This window comes from Bombyx mori, chromosome 27 (assembly GCF_030269925.1).
Source record: "Bombyx mori chromosome 27, ASM3026992v2".
Lineage (NCBI taxonomy): Eukaryota > Metazoa > Arthropoda > Insecta > Lepidoptera > Bombycidae > Bombyx > Bombyx mori.
The window spans coordinates 937,803-956,168 of record NC_085133.1 but is presented as its reverse complement, the minus strand read 5'-3'; the positions used below and the strand labels follow the sequence as shown (position 1 = coordinate 956,168).

Below are 18,366 nucleotides of genomic sequence, written 5' to 3'. Positions count from 1 at the left end.
TATGAGTCATGGTTACTTGCAATAAAAACATTATTATTATTATTATTATTACTAGCTTTTGCCCGCGACTCCGTCCGCGTGGAATAGTTACTTTGGCATAACATTAAATTTTACCTCCACTTCATTTACGTAGAAAGTGAAAATATTTTTGAATTATAGAATATTAAGGAGTTATTTAAACCACTATTTTGAAACATTTTTTATTGGTGCTCCACTTGTATTGGCCTTGCCGTGATGTTATAGCCTAGAGCCTTCCTCAATAAATAGGCTATCTAACACCGAAATAATTTTTCAAATTGTACCAGTAGCTCCTGAGATTAACGCGTTAAAACAAACAAACTCTTCAGCTTTATAATGTTAGTATAGATACTGAAGCTGATAAGTCTAAAAAGCACTATCTGTGAAATGCGATTTTAAAATTTAATTTTTAAATTATTTTTGTGGATTTTAGATGAAGCGCTCCATATAAAGAATTATCTATTACGGCTTAAAAAGTGTATCGTATGCTATTATTTTCTCCTAGCTATTCGTTGGTAGCCCAAGGGGCTATTTCAGTTACGCCCGGGTGGCTAGGCGAACTCACGGGCTCAAACTGAGAGAATTTGCTTAGCAAGAGTGCTTCGCAGAATCTACTACCGGATCGGAATCGCGACCCGCTGAGAGGGGCGAGAAACTCAGTGGGCTGTGTCTGTGATTAGACGATCATTATACAAAACTAGCGACCCGCCCTTGCTCCGCTTCGGAAACATTAAAACACACATGAAACCAAAAAAATAAAATAAAAAAATAAATAAAAAAAATAGCCTATGTTCATCAGGGACAATGTCGGCTTCTAATGGAAAAATATTTTTTCAAATCGGTCCAGTAGTTTCGGAGCCTATTCGAAACAAACAAACAAACAAATCTTTTCTCTTTATAATATTATATATATATATATATATATATATGTCGGCGCAAATATGACTATTTACCTACTGATCATCAACTCATTACTCTGTGATAAGAAATTGATGTTAAACAGTCCCTTTTATTGTAATTTCAATACTTTAAAGTCTTGTAAACACGCCCGCGTCATTCCGATAGAGGCACCCGTCACGTGCGGACGTGCTCATCGACCACTCGTTCGCCCGGTCTTTGTTCGCCCGGCTTTTGTTAGCCCGGCCATTGTTCGCGCGGCCTGTGATCGTGATACATCTGCCGACCAAGTGTTTTTCCTGGAAGCTTTTATTTGTTTCGTTTTAGTTATTTTTGTGTTCGTGGTACATTTGCCGACAAAGTGGTTTCCTGCAAGTATTTATTTGTTTTGTTTCTTTTTGTTATTTCTGATTTGTTTTGCTTTTTCTTTGTCCTGTAGTAATCGCGCCGCATTGCCACCTGTGTTCAATAGAACCGCTCAGGTCCGAGAAGTTGGGGCCTCGCCGCAAGGCGAGTGTTTTCAAAACCCGGGGCCGCCCCACCTGGGTACTCAGCGATCATGGACGCTGTATTCGCGGAATTCCTCCGACTTCACCACCCACAGCTCGCCTCAGAGTTTCTGGCCTTCAAGGCCAATCACACTGCGAGCCCTCTCGAGGACTCCGCCGCGCTCGCTGCTCCTGCGTCGCCTGTACCTGCGTGCAAAGCTTCTGCATCGAGCAACGCAGCCTCCGTCGTGCCTGCCGCTCCCGTGTCGCCTATACTGGCGAGTAAAGCTGCTGCGTCGTCCGCTGTGACCATCGTTTCAGCTGAGCGATCATCCGCGGCCTCCGTCGCGCCCTCTAAAACACCTACACTTGCTCGTAGGTCGCCTGCACCCGCCTCCTCGTGCTCCGACTCTGACTCGGACATGGAGGTTGACCTCGCCCCCGCCTCATCGACGGATGGATTCACCCTGGTACAGAAGGGTAAGAAGCGTGCCGCGGAGTCCCGAGCTCCCGCGGCCGCTAAAATTAGCAAAGCCGCGAACGCGTCGCGCCCCCGCCCTCAGACTCCCGTTGCGCCCCCAGCCCGTGCCACTCCGTCGCCGCGTCCGGTGGCACAAAATAAAACCCAGACCCCTCCCCCGGTTATCCTTCAGGAGAAGGCAGCTTGGGATCGAGTTTGCCTGGCCCTTAAGGCCAAAAATATAAATTTCACGAATGCCCGTAACCTCGCGAACGGCATTCAAATTAAGGTTCAAACACCCGACGACCATAGGGCCCTCTCTTCTTACCTCCGTAAGGAACGTATAAGTTTCCATACTTATACGCTCCAGGAGGAGCGCGAACTCCGCGTTGTAATACGCGGAATCCCTAAAGAGTTAGATGTAGAGCTCGTCAAGGCCGATCTGTTAGAACAGGGCTTTCCAGTGAATTCTGTGCACCGTATGCACACCGGTCGCGGTAGGGAGCCATATAATATGGTTCTAGTCACCCTCCAGCCTACCCCCGAGGGTAAGAAAATCTTCAACACACAGGCCGTCTGTAGGCTCTCCGGTATCGCCGTCGAAGCCCCCCATAAAAAAGGCATTCCTAGCCAGTGCCATAACTGTCAACTGTACGGGCACTCTTCCCGTAACTGTCACGCGCGCCCCCGATGTGTTAAGTGTTTGGGCGATCACGTCACGGCCCTCTGCGCTCGCGACCAAAAAACCGCGACGGAACCGCCTAGCTGCGTCCTGTGTCAAACACAGGGTCACCCCGCAAATTACCGCGGATGCCCCCGAGCCCCGAAAATAAATCGCCGCGTCGCCCGCCAAAACCGCCTCCGAGCTTCCGGCCTAGACATCAAAGCCTCGGCACCCTCTGTGGCGCAGGCTAAGCCAGCGTTCGTTCCGGCGCCGGTGCCCAGTGTCTCGGCCTGGGCGAAACCGCTGCCGTATATGAACACGGCTACAATTCCCTCCTCCGCGATTCGTCCCGCCCCCGCGACTCGTCCCGCCCCCGCGACTCGTCCCTCTCCCGCGACTTGCCCTCCGACCGCGTCCGACAATCTCGCTTTAGCGATCGACTTCTTTCAGTCGATCAACTTTGAGCGCGTTAACGCTTTGGGCGACGCCATTCGCGCTGCCTCCACTGCACAACACTTTATCGCCGTTGTGCAAGAATACGCTGACGTATACGCGTCATTACGATGTGCTACGAATAATCAGAGGAGTTTTTTTTTCATACGAGACGTCGTAAGTGATTTTCATATTAAAACGTCTGAGGAGTTTTGTACAAGACAATTTATGACCGGCAATTATAGAAATCAGACTAAAATAGTCTCAGTATCAAGATGACGAACCTATTTATTTTACTTCGAGCGTAAGTTTTGTCACGCATAATTTTATTTTGGAAGACAACGGCTCCGATAAAATCTCTGATTTAATTTATTAGACGCGTGACGTTGGCTCGTAATGGGAAAACTTGATTTTTTCATCTCGTCTCCACCGCTCATAATTTAACGAGAATACATGGCCATCTAGCTATTGAAACATCTGTATTCATGAACTTCTTCTAAAATTTCTGTGTTTCCGTCACGGAAACAACGACACGGAAAAACAGAAAAAACAGACCTTAAACAGCCTGCAACAGAAACATGTGGATTGATTGCATCCAATGCTCATTGATATGGCCTCATATTCATAGGCGGAGGCGAAGAAGCGGCCAATGAAGGCTGATGCAATTATAGCCTGACTCGTGGCCAAAAAATAGGACTATGCGGCGTTCCGATTGCAGCGCGTAGTATTTTCTCCCGATTATCAGGGAGCGTTTGAAGGATGCAGCGGGGGACGGGGCGGGCGGCGGGGCGAGGCAGTCCGGCGCCTCAGTAGAGTCCCAACCGCCGCCACGGACGCGAGTGCCATGACTGTATAGAGATTACCAAATGAGTGCTTCGCGGACGCACCGCACGCGATCATCGGTGCCTTACAGAAGAACCTGTTCTATTTGACTGTGTTTTTTTTTTAATTTCCAAACCGAACTAGGATAAGACTTTTCTTGGATCGTACCGTTTGTGGCTAATGTGAGTTGATTTTTTTTGCGGCAGCGTGTCTGTATATCACGTGCCCTAGATTTGGAGTATCGACGCTGGACCGCTCGATTTAGTTTTGTTTTTTTGCATTTACTTTTAAGCAACTAACTAATATTTCTGTTGTCTTAGTTATAAATCCTTCTTAAGTCATAATTTTGATATTTTTTTCGATCTCATGCCTTGAAATTTATGCCACATGTCTTAAACGCATGCGATTTGGCTGCCATAGATGATTTTTATGTTTGTTTAAACTTTGGGATGTTGCGAGTCAGATCAGCTTTCGTTTTATCGTTTTGCGTTGTATTTTCGCTAAATTTAATCCATATATCCCATATTTACATCATCCGACGATCTTCAAAGTAGCATAGCTTTAAAGCGGTAGCGTTAGAGTACAAATTTGAACGTATCTTTCACAATTGAGACATTATACCCGAATCTCGACAAATTCGTAATCTTTGCCTCTCCTTTTTTTAATTTCATCAATGCTAATGTAGTGACTTAATATATTTATGGAGTTTGTATATCACCAAGACGACGGCAAACATTCAATTTCAGCATGTAGAGTTCAAAAAGTTATATAAGTCGCTACATATTATTATGATAACGAAAGTCAAACACGTGGTTCACCTGATTGTAAATAATTGCTTCCACGTGGCTTTTAGCTCAATTAACTCGCCCCCTGTTGGGGTCGAAACGAACGCTTTCACTAATAGAAAAGCTTAACATAGCTTCGTGAAAGTTATAATTCCATGTAATTGGTATCGTTTTCCTAATTATACATTTTAGGGTGTATTAAAGTGTATCAATTATTTTGTAATCATAAAAAGGAATTGATATTAGGACTGGATATTATCCAATTCCATTAAAAATTAAACATGCCAAAAGATCCAAATGAAACGTTGGCTATTTTGAAAACACGTGTCGAATAAGTTAAGAATACACGGTGATAGAAATCTAATTGCTAATAACACATCCGAAACAACAATTACATTCCAATTACGATGACTATCCATTTCCGAGGGCATACATAGATGACTTATTATTCTACTCGGATCATTTGGCAACGCACATTAGATGGTCCCGCTGTGTGTGCGTGTCTGTGCGTCTACGCGCGCGGGTGTTTGTGTCTAGATGGGGGGCGCTATGGGGTGGGGGTGGGGTGTGTTGCGGGCTGGCTTCGGGCACATGGGCGATCGATGCGGCGCGCGTCGCGTATCATTTGCGTTTGGCGTCAGCCCCCCTCCCCCCTAGTTCTATAGGATGACCTGCCTCCAGCGACTAGCCTATAAAACCAGACTATCTGGACGTCTCGCATCACCGCCGTCGTGTAGAAATCGGCACGTGATTTTCACATGGTCCCATTTCTTATTTAGGGCGCCACCGAGACAAAATATGTTAGTTGATATTTTTTAACGGCATCGACATTCGCTTATTGGACAGACGATGTTAGCCATTTTAGCTTTGATTAGTCTGGTACATTAATTTTAATGATCAGTTATAGCCGAAACTGAGTTAGGTTAAAGATTATATTTAATACTTTAGTAGTTTATAATTAATATGTCTGAAATAACTTTATATTAGAAGTGTCTATGACAAATTCCAAATGTAGCAGCTAATAAATTTAAGACTTTTCTGGCTAGGGCGTATTGCAAACAGACATTAGGAGATTCCGCTATTATACCTATTTTGGCCATGAAGTAGCATGGGTTCTGGTCTGAAGGATACTTATTGGTCGTTTGCAGAGCGGAGACGGTGAAAGCATGACTCCTATGTAAGGCATATTATTATAAGTTGTACTATATCTATGAGCCTTCGTAGTCACTTTAAATATGTACAGTATTTTATTTATAATTCCTCCTAGTCGACACTGAGTAAGAATATATTTAACTTTTTTTAATATCTATTTTTAATTTGGTACTATAGGAAAGCTATGGTGGTAGATCGGAATTCACCGTAATATTTTTTTACCGATTTCCATTAACTGTTCCAAGTTACAAAGATAGTTACAAAAATAAGTTCGAGTCGATCGAAACTATTATGAATCTTCTATGACAAACACTACTCAGTAAATGTCCAAAAGTCACAAAAAGAAGCAAACTTGTAGGATATTTTTGAAATGTCAAACCTTTTAATTAATTTGAGAAAAGAAAAGAGTTATCGATCATATTAGACTAGCCGTACTCGCCCGCTTCGCTGGGAATTTAAAATTAACATTATTATTTATTGTCATTATTATTATTAGGGAGTCCAATACTCATATAAATATTATAGCCTATCCATTAAGTACATATATTTTCTACATGGATACCAAGTTTCAAGTCAATCGGATGCACGGTTCAGTAGTTATAACGGAACATCCGTAAAAACCACTGTAGATTTGTATATTAGTATAGATTAATAATAATTCAGAACTGCCTATTAAACTGAGCAATGAACAAATTTACTATATTTATGACAATTTCTAAAAAGCCGATTGAAGATTTTTTTCCGTCGATCGGTGAACATGCTCGAGGTTCACCTACTGTTAAGTCGTCACTGGAAGTCTACAGGCGTGACGAATGTACCGAGACGTATGATTAAAATCTTAATTGTACAGATTGGCTATTTGAATCCGGAACACATATGCTTCGTGGTGGCAATGAGTGGGATTGCGGTACTTACCTATCATCGGCGAATAAATTTTAGTTTTGTAGGTTTAACGAGGGAAAGGAAGATCTTCCACGGAGCGGGTGATATTGCTCGGTAGACCGACGGTCCAAATGTTGTTGTTCGGAACTTGTATATATGCAAGCTTATCTTGAAAATGTCGTAAGCGAGATTCAGGCGTCTGTCAAATATCTTGCGTACTGTGATGGTTACCCGCCACAGTTTCATTTTTATTATACGACTAGCTGTACCCGTCCGATTCGCTGAGCATTTAAAATTAACATCATTATTTCTCACCCCCACAAAGATTCTCATCATTAAGGCCACCGTAACTGGTGTAGAGAGTCCAACACTCATATAAATATTAGCCTATCAATTTAGTACATGTATTTTCTACATGGATGCCAAGTTCCAAGTCAATCGGATGCATGGTTCAGTAGTTATAACGGAACATTCGTAAAAACCACTGTAGATTTTTTTATTAGCATAGATATTATTCTATCATCATGAAAAGTCGTTCTTGAACAATGTTTTTTCAATTCGCTCTTCTTTCTGGAATTCTATACAAGTATAATGATACTTTGTAGCACCTGGCCTGATAAGACTACACCAGATGTCTTACTCTGTTTGACGTTTATGAATTTTCCATCACAGTGCCATTCCAGTATTAGTTGCTAATGGTCAAATCTATGTCAATCTTTCCCTATTATCTGCCGTGAGGTAATAATGCGTTTCGGCTTAAAGGGTTGGGCAGCCGTTGTACTGTATCTTAGAACTGATATCTCAATGTGGGTGACGGCATTTACGTTGTAGATGTCTATGGACTCCGGTAGCCACTTAACACCAGGCGGGCTGTAAGCTCGCCCATCCATGAATACAATAAAAAAAACACGCAAGCAGCTTTATTTGTCAGTATATGATAATATGAATCTCATAATATAGTCCCGCGAATGCTTGGATTTCAAATAATAATATTAAACTAGATGGCGTTAGTAGTATGTTATATACAAGTAGTAATAATTAATCTAATCTACTAATCTTTTTTTTTTTTAACCTAACCTGACCGTTTTATTTTTAATAATGATATTTTATTATTTGTTTTTTAACCGATCTTTCTATCTTTTACAGAGATCTTAAATAATTTAAATAAAATATTACGAAAATTAATTAATATTACAGTATTGATAACAGATGTCATCAATTATTGCTTCAGTAGATTTTTTTACTTTTTTTTTTGCTTAGATGGGTGCACGAGCTCACAGGCCACCTGGTGCTAAGTAGTTACTGGAGCCCATAGACATCCACAACGTAAATGCGCCACTCAGCTTGAGATATAAATTCTAAGGTCACAGTATGTTACAACGGCTGCCCTACCCTTCAAACCGAAACGCATTACTGCTTCACGGCAGAAATAGGCGGGGTCGTGGTACCTACCCGTGCGGACTCACGAGAGGCCCCCTACCATCAGTAAAACCTTTACTGTCCATGTACTTTTGAAACCTGCTACCTATGATCATATATATTATTTAAAATGTTTGTTATAAAAAATTTAGAGTAATCTATAAATATGAATAAGGACTGATGGTATGGTGTATTTTGAGTTGCCCAAGTAGGAGCTAAAGATTTTCCTCTTTCAACCGCCAAGCAGTCAAGCGAAATCATGAAATAGCCACTATACCAGACAGTTGAGAGTTCCGCCCCATATCTCTACGAGGGTGGCAATGTTGGTGTTGCCTATGGTCTCAAAAAAATAATGTATTTAACATTATCATAATTTACATTAGAAGTCTAGACGGAAAAGATATTGAGGTCAGACTTCCGAGCACTTATCTAGAAATCTGGGATTAGTGTCTAGTTACCAAGTTCGGAGTTGTGTCATTTAGACTGTTTATTGTCTCTTGTTAATGTCACGTAATAACAATTAATGTAGATTGCTGTATGTGGTGCTGTTTAGGTATGTTAGCTTTTTTTTTATTGCTTAGATGGGTTCACAGCCCACCTGGTGTTAAGTAGTTACTGGAGCCCATAGATATCTAAGACGTAATGCGCCACCCACCTTAAGATATAAGTTCTAAGGTCTCAAGTATAGTTACAGCGGCTGCCCCACCCTTCAAACCGAAACGCATTACTGCTTCACGGCAGAAATAGGCAAGGTGGTTGTACCTATCCGTGCGGACTCACAAGAGGTCCTCTCTCTCTCTCTCTCTCTCTCTCTCTCTCTCTCTCTCTCTCTCTTCGATCGGTTCCTCACTGCTGAGGATCGTGACTCCGTCCGATTTCGTCAACCAACTGTCTCCATCGAACCCGTCCTGCAGCCCGGTGGAGTGTATCGCTGATAGGTATTCCCAGTTCCTCCGCTATTTGGTCCGACCATCGTTTGGGACCTCTACCCCTAGGCCTTTTTCCCTCCATTTTACCGGTCACCACAAGGCGTTCCAAATTGCTGGTATCCCTACGTGCAACATGACCAAAATACCGCAATATTCTTTGTACAAGAGGTCCTACCACCAGTAAATGACGATTTCCCCTATATCTAAACTACATGATTAGAATAAATGCATTAATATGTATTGTTAGCACGCTTTCCGTGGAAAAGTGTGGTGATTATTAGTACAGTGTTATTGTTAATTAGATAAAATGTTCATGTTACAAAAAACGGTTAAAGCAATGCTTTTGTTGCAATGCATTTTTTATTTATTTATTGCTTCGATTGTTTGTCGAACTTATGGCTCGCCTATTGTTAAGGGCTCATAGATACCAAGAACTTAAATGTATCTATTTATATGTGTATATATATCTAAAATACCTGTCAATGACGCACTCTACCAAGCTACAGAACGGGATCGATGGAGACAACTAGTTGTCGCAATCGGACGGAGTCACGATCCTCAGCAATGAGGGACCGATTGATAATATAAGAGAGAGAGACATATCTATCTGTCATCTTTGAGGACAAGGTATCTGAGTATTAGCAACTGCCCTTTAACTTTTCTGTATTGAGAGCACTTTACAGTAGGTTGGCTCTGCCCCTCGCATTGCTGACGTCCATGGGCGATGGTAACCAGTGGTTACTAAACACTCACCGTCAGGTGGATTATACGCGCGACTGCCTACAAGGGCCATTAAAAAAAATGAAGATATTTTCGGATTGTTAATAATCAGGATGTCGTTTAATTACATCTAAGTAATCAAGTTTGTATATGCATATGCGTGCCATATGTTACTATGTATGCCGGCAAACTCACTCAAGACATTTAGTTAATTCTCGGTATTATTCATGGGCTTAGCATCAAAAGGGGTGATTAAAAACACCCTAACTTCGATAGAGACGGAACGCTATATAGCAGAGTTTTGATTTAAGCCCTTGTTCATTAACAATACGTCCTATCATCACTTGCATTTCCGGCGTCCCGAGGGGGAGGGTGATGGGAGAGATGTGCTCCACACTAAACGCTTCCCTTTCCCCCCTTTGCCTTTTCATGACTTCTGTCGCATGAGAGGCTCAGGCGTGGGTTGTTGAGCGACAGGAGGTTTCAGTCAGTTCGACTCTGACATATCCCGTCTTCCATCCATATCAGTGGAGGGCGGAAGTCCGGAGATTTCCTCCTGAACAAAAAAAAAAAAACATCACTTTCATTAATAAACAATTTTAACGTTATCTTCAAAACACGTGATTATGTATCAATAAGGTATATCAGATTTTAGTCTTAATATTTTTATTTAAAAAATACAGTGATACAATTATTTCCATTAGTGTTTTGGGGGCAATTACAACAGAAACACGCATTTTAAAGAATTTGGTACAACACAATATTTTGAAGGTGATCATGACCTAATTTAAAGTCCCCTTAAAGAACAACTTTTTCAACTCCACTCTGCAGTTTATAATTGAATCAACATTAAAGAGGAACCGCTTTTAAATAATGTAACAAGAAAAGCCTAGACATAACAATGGCCGTCTGGTGTGGTGGTAAGTGACATGGTCACTACACAAGGGGGTCGCGGGTTCGAATCCCGCCAAGGGAAGATATTTTTATGAAAAATATAAAAAGTTTTTTTCCAGGGTTATGGATGTAGTTATATTAAATATATGTGTGTGTATAATAAAAATCTTACATTTATTTCTGTTATCTGGTACCTGTAACACAAGTTCTTTACGAACTTACCGCGGGATCTGATAACGTGGCGTGATTGTTTAAAAAAAAAAAAAAAACAATTAATACAAAATCATTTGTGATGCAAATTTGATTACAATTTGGATAGTCATGTGGCTCTTGCTAGACAACTAATAATCGTGAGCACCTGTTATGTTACTTTTGATATTTATCTTAATTACGCTTTGGTTCCCGAAAAATAACAACAAAATTATCATTTTTACTTGTATATAATAACTAGCTTTTGCCCGCGACTCCGTCCGCATGCAATAGTTACTTTGGCGTAACGCTAAATTTTATTCCCCACTTCATTTACTTAGAAAGTGAAAATATTTTTGAATTGTAGAATCTTAAAGAGCTATTTAAACCCTTATTTTTAAACATTCTTTATTAGTTCTCTACTTGTATTGGTTTTACCGTGATGTTATATAGCCTTCCTCAATAAATGGCCTATCTAACATTGAAAGAATTTTTAAAATCGGACCAGTAGGTTCTGAGATTAGCGCGTTCAAACAAACAAACTTTATAATATTTATTAGTATAGATAACTGTGATATCCGATATTAATTTTCATTAAATACAGCAATGAAGTTAAAGATCGAGTTAATAAGTGGTTCACAATATAAAAATGTGTTCAATTCATTTTATGTTTTGTTAAATTATATATATATTTTAGAACGATCAAAGGCGCTTAAAACAGATAGAATAATAACAAATATGTAGTCTAGTAACACATTTATACTTCGATACTAATATTATAAAGAGGAAAGATTAGTTTGTTTGTATTGAATAGGCTCCGTAACTACTGAACCGATTTGAAAAAATCTTTCACTGTTTGCAAGCTACACTCTTCCCGAGCGACATAGGCTAATTTTTTAAAAAATTAGGGATCCTTACTAAAACACCAATAATGTAACGCAAGGTGTAAAAAAAATTACCTAAAATATTCTTTACATCGCGTGCCCTGCGAAAACTATTGATGATAAAATAATGTACTACGACTTTGTTAAACACATTATTGTTTACAAAAAGTGTCGCGACAGCATATGTCTAACTATTATAGTTATGCCGCAATAAGTGTTCTTTTATTAAAAAAAATAAAACAACGTCAAATATCGTTAAAAAAATTTTTAAAACCCGATCGGAGCCGGAGCGTGCCGCTAGTCCATAATATAATATATGTTCCATATTATCATCATATCATACTTATACATGAAAAAAAAACATGTTTCGTGAACATTTTCTGGGTACGAACGTTCTCTAAGCTATAAGTTTCACAGTATGTACGTATCATATATCATGGTTTTGTCTCACGAAATCGATCGTGACTCGGAATGCGTCTGAGAGACGCGACCTTTGAGGTCACCTTGTTTGACTGACGCTATCTGAACACTTCTTAGAGTTTATGTAAGTCTGGTACATAGATCTTTTTGTTAACCATACTAGGGTAGAATTTTCTGGAATATCATTTTATAGAACAACATCTTTTAGCTTTCTTGTGCGCCTGGTACTTTTTAATATTACAAATGTTTTTCATTTGCTAAGGTAAACAATGATATTATTATAGGCTGACGACCCACTAAATGTTTAAGCGATTACAGATCACACCATAATGGCTGCTTTATTCTTCATGTCGGAAAATTTTGTATTGCCTATCTTTGGCGTGAGGCTGGAATTTTTATTGCTTTATGTTGGCGGGTGAATTCACTAAATGAATATTTGTAGTCAGAACCAATATATACCTCAAGGCGTGTGCCACCAGCCGGAAAAACTAACCGTAACGTATACTAGCGACAGGAGATTGAACTAACCTGTCCACCCCTATCAAAAATTTAAGTAGCGTGATATTTTACTACGAAAAAACATTTCTTACCATTTGATTATAGTTCGTATTTCGACAGTATTTCAGTTGACAATGCCGACGGCTATTACGAGACGACTAATCGCTTGTCTGACTACTGTAGTAGACAAACTGTTGGGCTATAAGAAACGCGAGCTTGGTAGCGGAGCGGGTAGCGTTTTATTGCATGCTCTGTGATTAAAGGCTAGACTTAGCTTCTTTTTAACTTTGGAATATTGTTATATTGTAAATATTTTTTAAGTGGCAGTCTCACATTTTGAGCGGTTTTAATAAATAGTTATAAATTATTGCCTGGTTAAATTCAGTATTCATAAAATTTGTTTTAGAAATTCTGAGAATATTAGTGCTTTAAGCATTCTGCTTGATAACATCAATATTAAGAAAATATTTCTAATTTTTCACCCATCCTAAGATACAGCATAATAATTATTGGGTTAACTAAGATTTTAAAAATACAATAAATTAGGTAACATTTTTTTTACTCATTTATTTAATAAATAATAGTTTAAAAAAACAAAAAAACACGCTTTATACAAAATTCAACTAAAAAATGAAAAACGTATTTTTAAAACCATTAAGTACTTTAACATTAATTCCTGACTTATCGACTATAGATAAAAATTATATAAATTGGCAAAAATCTTATTTCGCAAATTGAATAATGGAATGATCTTATCAAATTAGTGTATTGTCATCGGTCCTCGATAAATCTACGAAGTTTGAATGAAATCTGGCCGTTTAAAGTGGGTCAAAATCGCGTCTAAAGGAGTCAGTTACAAACATACAAACATACAAGTGAAGCTAATATAAAGCGTGTAAAAAGATGGATGATTCATTATATCGAAGGTTTTTTTTTTTATTGCTTAGATGGGTGGACGAGCTCACAGCCCACCTGATGTTAAGTGGTTACCGGAGCCCATAGACATCTACAACGTAAATGCACCACCCACCTTGAGATATAAGTTCTAAGGTCTCAAGTTTGTTACGGCACTCGACAAAAAAATTAAATATGCGTGTAATGTCAATTTCAGACTTAACTGTGCTTATGAGTATAAGAAATTCAACATAAATAAGAATAAAAAACTATAGAATACGGCTCAGTAAGAAAGCGAAATTTTCTAGTGTACATAAAAGTAATATTTTAATTAGTATTCGTTGATAATAATCCCTACTAATATATAAATGTGAATGTAAGTTGGTTTGTTACGTTTTCACGCGAAAACTAATCAACCGAACATCATGAAACTTTGTACACATATTCTTGGATGTATTAGAAGTAACATATGGTACTTTTTATTAAGAAATATATATATATATTTTCACGAAAAATTAAAAAATTGTTTGTCAAAAAATCTCAAAATCTAGCTTCTTCAACGCCATCTACCGGTTCAGTGATGAAGTTCCAATCCTGAGTGCTGTAAATGAAGTCGCGGGTAAAATTTAGCGTTATGCCAAAGTAACTATTCCACGCGGACGAAGTCGCGGGCAAAAGCTAGTAAAAAATAATTTATTAATTAATATTCAGATTATTTCATTGTCGGAGGGTCAAAATACGTTCCCAAAAAACACATTAGCAAAAATCTCGAATTTAAACACATAAGTATAGTTGGATCAAAATCTTTTCAATGAACATAGGCGTTGTAAGCCCGCCAGTTTCCAGGCCCAACCCTATTAGTGTTGTGCAGTGACAAGCAAAATGCACATTTGTCTGTGAGGCCATTAAATAAGCAATAATGCTATGCAATTGGATGCAGTAATGCTCCCGGATAGGGTTGGCAGTGCCCGAATCCTGACATATAATATAGTCGGTGACAACTTTTATTAGTTCCGGTTTTATTGTTATTTTTGTTTAATAGCGCCATGTTTTGTGACATGAGGAGTTTTTTTAGTCGCGGTAATGAAAAATTCGAATTTTATTTGAATTTCTGATTATAATTTTGGCTTGAGTTTTGGATTTTGCTTTATTTTATTGCACGGCCATTTAGCGTTAAATGATTAAGAAACCCAATATCAGAGCATAAAAGCGGTCACCCACTTTGAAGTGAACCTTATACTTGTACTTTAGTATATACTTAATATAACCTAGAGATTATCATAAAACATATACCCGTTTTTGTTATAAATTGTTTTTTTTTAAGAGAATGTTTTTGTTTTTGTTTTTGGCGAGTCGTAATCATAATTAAACCTGCTTTTACAGTTTAACTTCAAGTTTTTTACTGTCATTATTTTACGTTTTGATTACTCAATAGTTTTCGTGGTCACGGATGACTAAAGTGATGTTAGTCGGCTTTTGTAAATATTGTGCTAATAACTGTTTATTTGTAATCTATATATATATAAATGAATTGCTGTTCGTTAGTCTCGCTAAAACTCGAGAGCGGCTGGACCGATTTGGCTAATTTTGGTCTTAAATTATTTGTGGAAGTCCAGAGAAGGTTTAAAAGGTAGATAAATATGAAAATGCTCGGAATTAAATAAAAATAACAATTTTGTTTTTCCTTTGATGTGTCCCCCGTCGGACGGATTCCCTTTGTTTGTTTTAAGTTTATTTTATACAAAAGCTTAGGTCTTTTTCGATTTAGGCACTACGAAGTCTGCCGGGTCAGCTAGTATAATATATATTTCTTCTGTGTGTGTGTCACTGAACTCCTCCTAAACGGCTGGACCGATTTTAATGAAATTTGTACCTTCAGATAGATTCGAGAATGGTTTAGATTTACAAATCAGCCCGACAGATGGCGCTGCAGTCGGTATCTAGGCTATTTATCTTTCCTAGAAATAACTTATAAGGCAAAACAACGCCTGCCGGGCCAGCTAGTTTTTTTTATCATAATATATGTCTAGTATTTAACGTTTCAGCTCATACAGAATAAGTTAATAGCATTTTGAGGTCTAGCAGTTAGTTTGACTTGGGTTTTCGTTTTCGCAACACTTAAATCCTTCAGTTACTACAATAACTGGTGGTAGGACCTCTTGTGAGTTCGCACGGGTAGGTACCACCACCCCGCCTATTTCTGCCGTGTAGCAGTAATGCGTTTCGGTTTGAAGGGTGGGATAGCCGTTGTAACTGTACTGAGACCTTAGAACTTATATCTCAATTTGGGTGGCGCATTTACGTTGTAGATGTCTATGGGCTCCAGTAACCGCTTAACATCAGATGGGCTGTGAGCTGGTCCACACAAAAAATTTATGTCGCAATACGACTTTCCAAGCCTTCATCTCAAAAATCATTCGTCACTGTTAGATTTAAGATCGCTTAGATATGGCACCTGCTGTGTACAGATTGTGGCATTCGCATCGTCATCCGCGCCCGTTCCAAAAGGTATGACCAGTAAAACATAAGTCGGCATAAAACTCAGATAAATTCGGAACTTACAAACATTACCCGAACTTCACCCTTACATCAGAGCCGGTATAGGGGTGTTAGGCACCCTCCCCACTTGGCACACCACCACGCAACTTCAAGGCTTTTTATTTTACAAAGCAGTTCTGACCGATTTGGCCGGTGCTCTCTCTTAAATATTGATCTATGTGGTTTTCATGCGTTAGCCTCAAGTAAGTTTGTGGATATTTAAAAACGTTCATTCGTATCCGTCAAAGTCATTAGTAACCCGGATAACCCGGATATCGTTGTGGCCTAAAAGTAGCCCGTATCAACGCGACTATGTTCACTGGTGGTAAGAACTCTTGTGAGTCTGCGCGGGTAGATACCACCACCCTGCCTATTTCTGATGTGAAGCAGTAATGCGTTTCGGTTTGAAGGGTGGGGCAGCCGTTATAACTATACCTGAGACTTTGGAACTTATATCCCAAGGTGGGTAGCGCATTTACGTCGATGCCTATGGGCTCCAGTAACCACTTAGCATCAGATGGGCTGTAAGCTCGTCCACCCAACTATGTAATAAAAAAAAGGAAAAAATATATGCTAGGATGAAAATCGCGATTTATTTATGATTTATTACTAAAATGAAGGAGAACTTCCACAATGAAGGACCAAGATCTACAATCGTGTACCAAGAATCGAATCCGGAAAATATACCCGTCTTAGTGATTACTGATGACATGGCCTGTAGGAGTATATCACTTGGAGCTGTCATCTATTCTGAATTTGAAAGATAAGGCATATGTTAATTCAATTACTTCGTTTTCTTCTCTCAGCTGTAAGATAGCTCTGTAACTTTGTCGTAACCTTTTTATATCAAAGACTACGTGACGAAGTCACTGCTAACTTGGATGTTAAGTGGGTACTGGAACCCATAAGCATCTCAACGTGATCCTGCCACCCGTCATGAGACATTCAGCTATGACAGCTATGATATGTCGGCGTTACGCCAGGGTTTTCACATATAAGATCTATTATAATGAAAATGCAATATAATTCTATAAAACATTATCATTACTGGACAAATATTACTAACATTACTTACAAAAAGCCACGTCTTAGTCAGGGCTCTAAAACTGCGATACTTTAAGACAAATATTTTTTTGTATGGAAACTAGCGACATCTTGTAGCGGATGCCCCTAAACTACTATGTTGTTAAAGATATGGCATTCAATGATTGTATAACTCAACACAGCAAAAAGAAATTAAATGATACAATGATATAGACAAGTTGATTAAATTTTATTAATTTGTGGTTTCAGAAAATTTACAAAATCCCTCATTAAAAATAAATCAAAGGATAGGTAACATGTTACTGCCATCTACAGGAGCAATGAGAAACTAACCGAAGCGAGGCCATCTAATGACCCGACGCCTTTAAAAATCTTTCTTGAGTACTTGAGTTGCTTATCTATATATCTAATTTATGTGTATTATGGTCTTAGTTTTTACACAATTAGCCATTTGGTGTTGGTTATAGCAACTTAAATTACTTTTATACAAACAAATGACTGTGAAACAATTCACAAAATATGTTTTAATATTCACTATACATATTTTAGTGATTTTACAGGACTCTGAAATTAATTTATTTTACATAAATTACTTTTAACTAATATAAACTAAAATTATTATTATCCAGCCTAATAATAAATTGCGCCAACAACATGATTTGCATAACAATTACAATACTTAATCGAATTATTAATGATAACTAATTTACTATTAATTTTTATGTTTTATTAATATGTGATTATTTATACAGTCAGTTGTGTTTTTAAACAATAATATAAACATTAAACATATTCTGAACATTTTCACATCAAAACAGTGTCTACTAAATATTAAACATGGTAGGTAGTTTCATCGTGCTAATAATAAATAAATAATAACATAGAATAAACTAAGCTATATAATATCATGTTAATTACTGCCAATAGTGGCGTTTGCGCCCATATATACAGCTAGGGCTGTTGCACTCTTCATGCCGGAATGCATTACTGCCTAGCATTAGAATTGGGCAGGATGGTAATCCTTTATTTTATTTTATTGCCCTTGTAGGCAGACGAGCATACGGCCCACCTGATGGTAAGTGGTTACCGTCGCCCATGGACTTCAGCAATGCCAGGGGCAGAGCCAAGCCGCTGCCTACCGTTAACTACTTATACGCCGTCCGATTTTTATCCAGGCTAGCTACCATTTTGAAGTGGAAGACTCATGATCACGTCTCCTACTATAATAACCAAAAATCCTACTCATTCTTGACTTAGAATATAATAAAATATACAATTTTGTGTATTTATACATTGTATGCAATTTTGGTGCTGATGGATAAATGAAGCTCTAACTG

The 18,366-nt window shown here is 38.6% G+C and overlaps 1 long non-coding RNA gene across 1 annotated transcript in view; it reads left to right on the top strand.

The window, feature by feature from the left end:
* The first annotated feature begins 3,776 nt into the window (after positions 1-3,776).
* The window catches only part of LOC105841688 (uncharacterized), a 57,106-nt gene continuing 42,516 nt past the window's right edge, over positions 3,777-18,366 (top strand). Inside the window, exon 1 of the long non-coding RNA XR_009976859.1 lies at positions 3,777-3,963. This is a non-coding gene — a long non-coding RNA (uncharacterized LOC105841688). The remainder of the gene's footprint in view (positions 3,964-18,366) is intronic.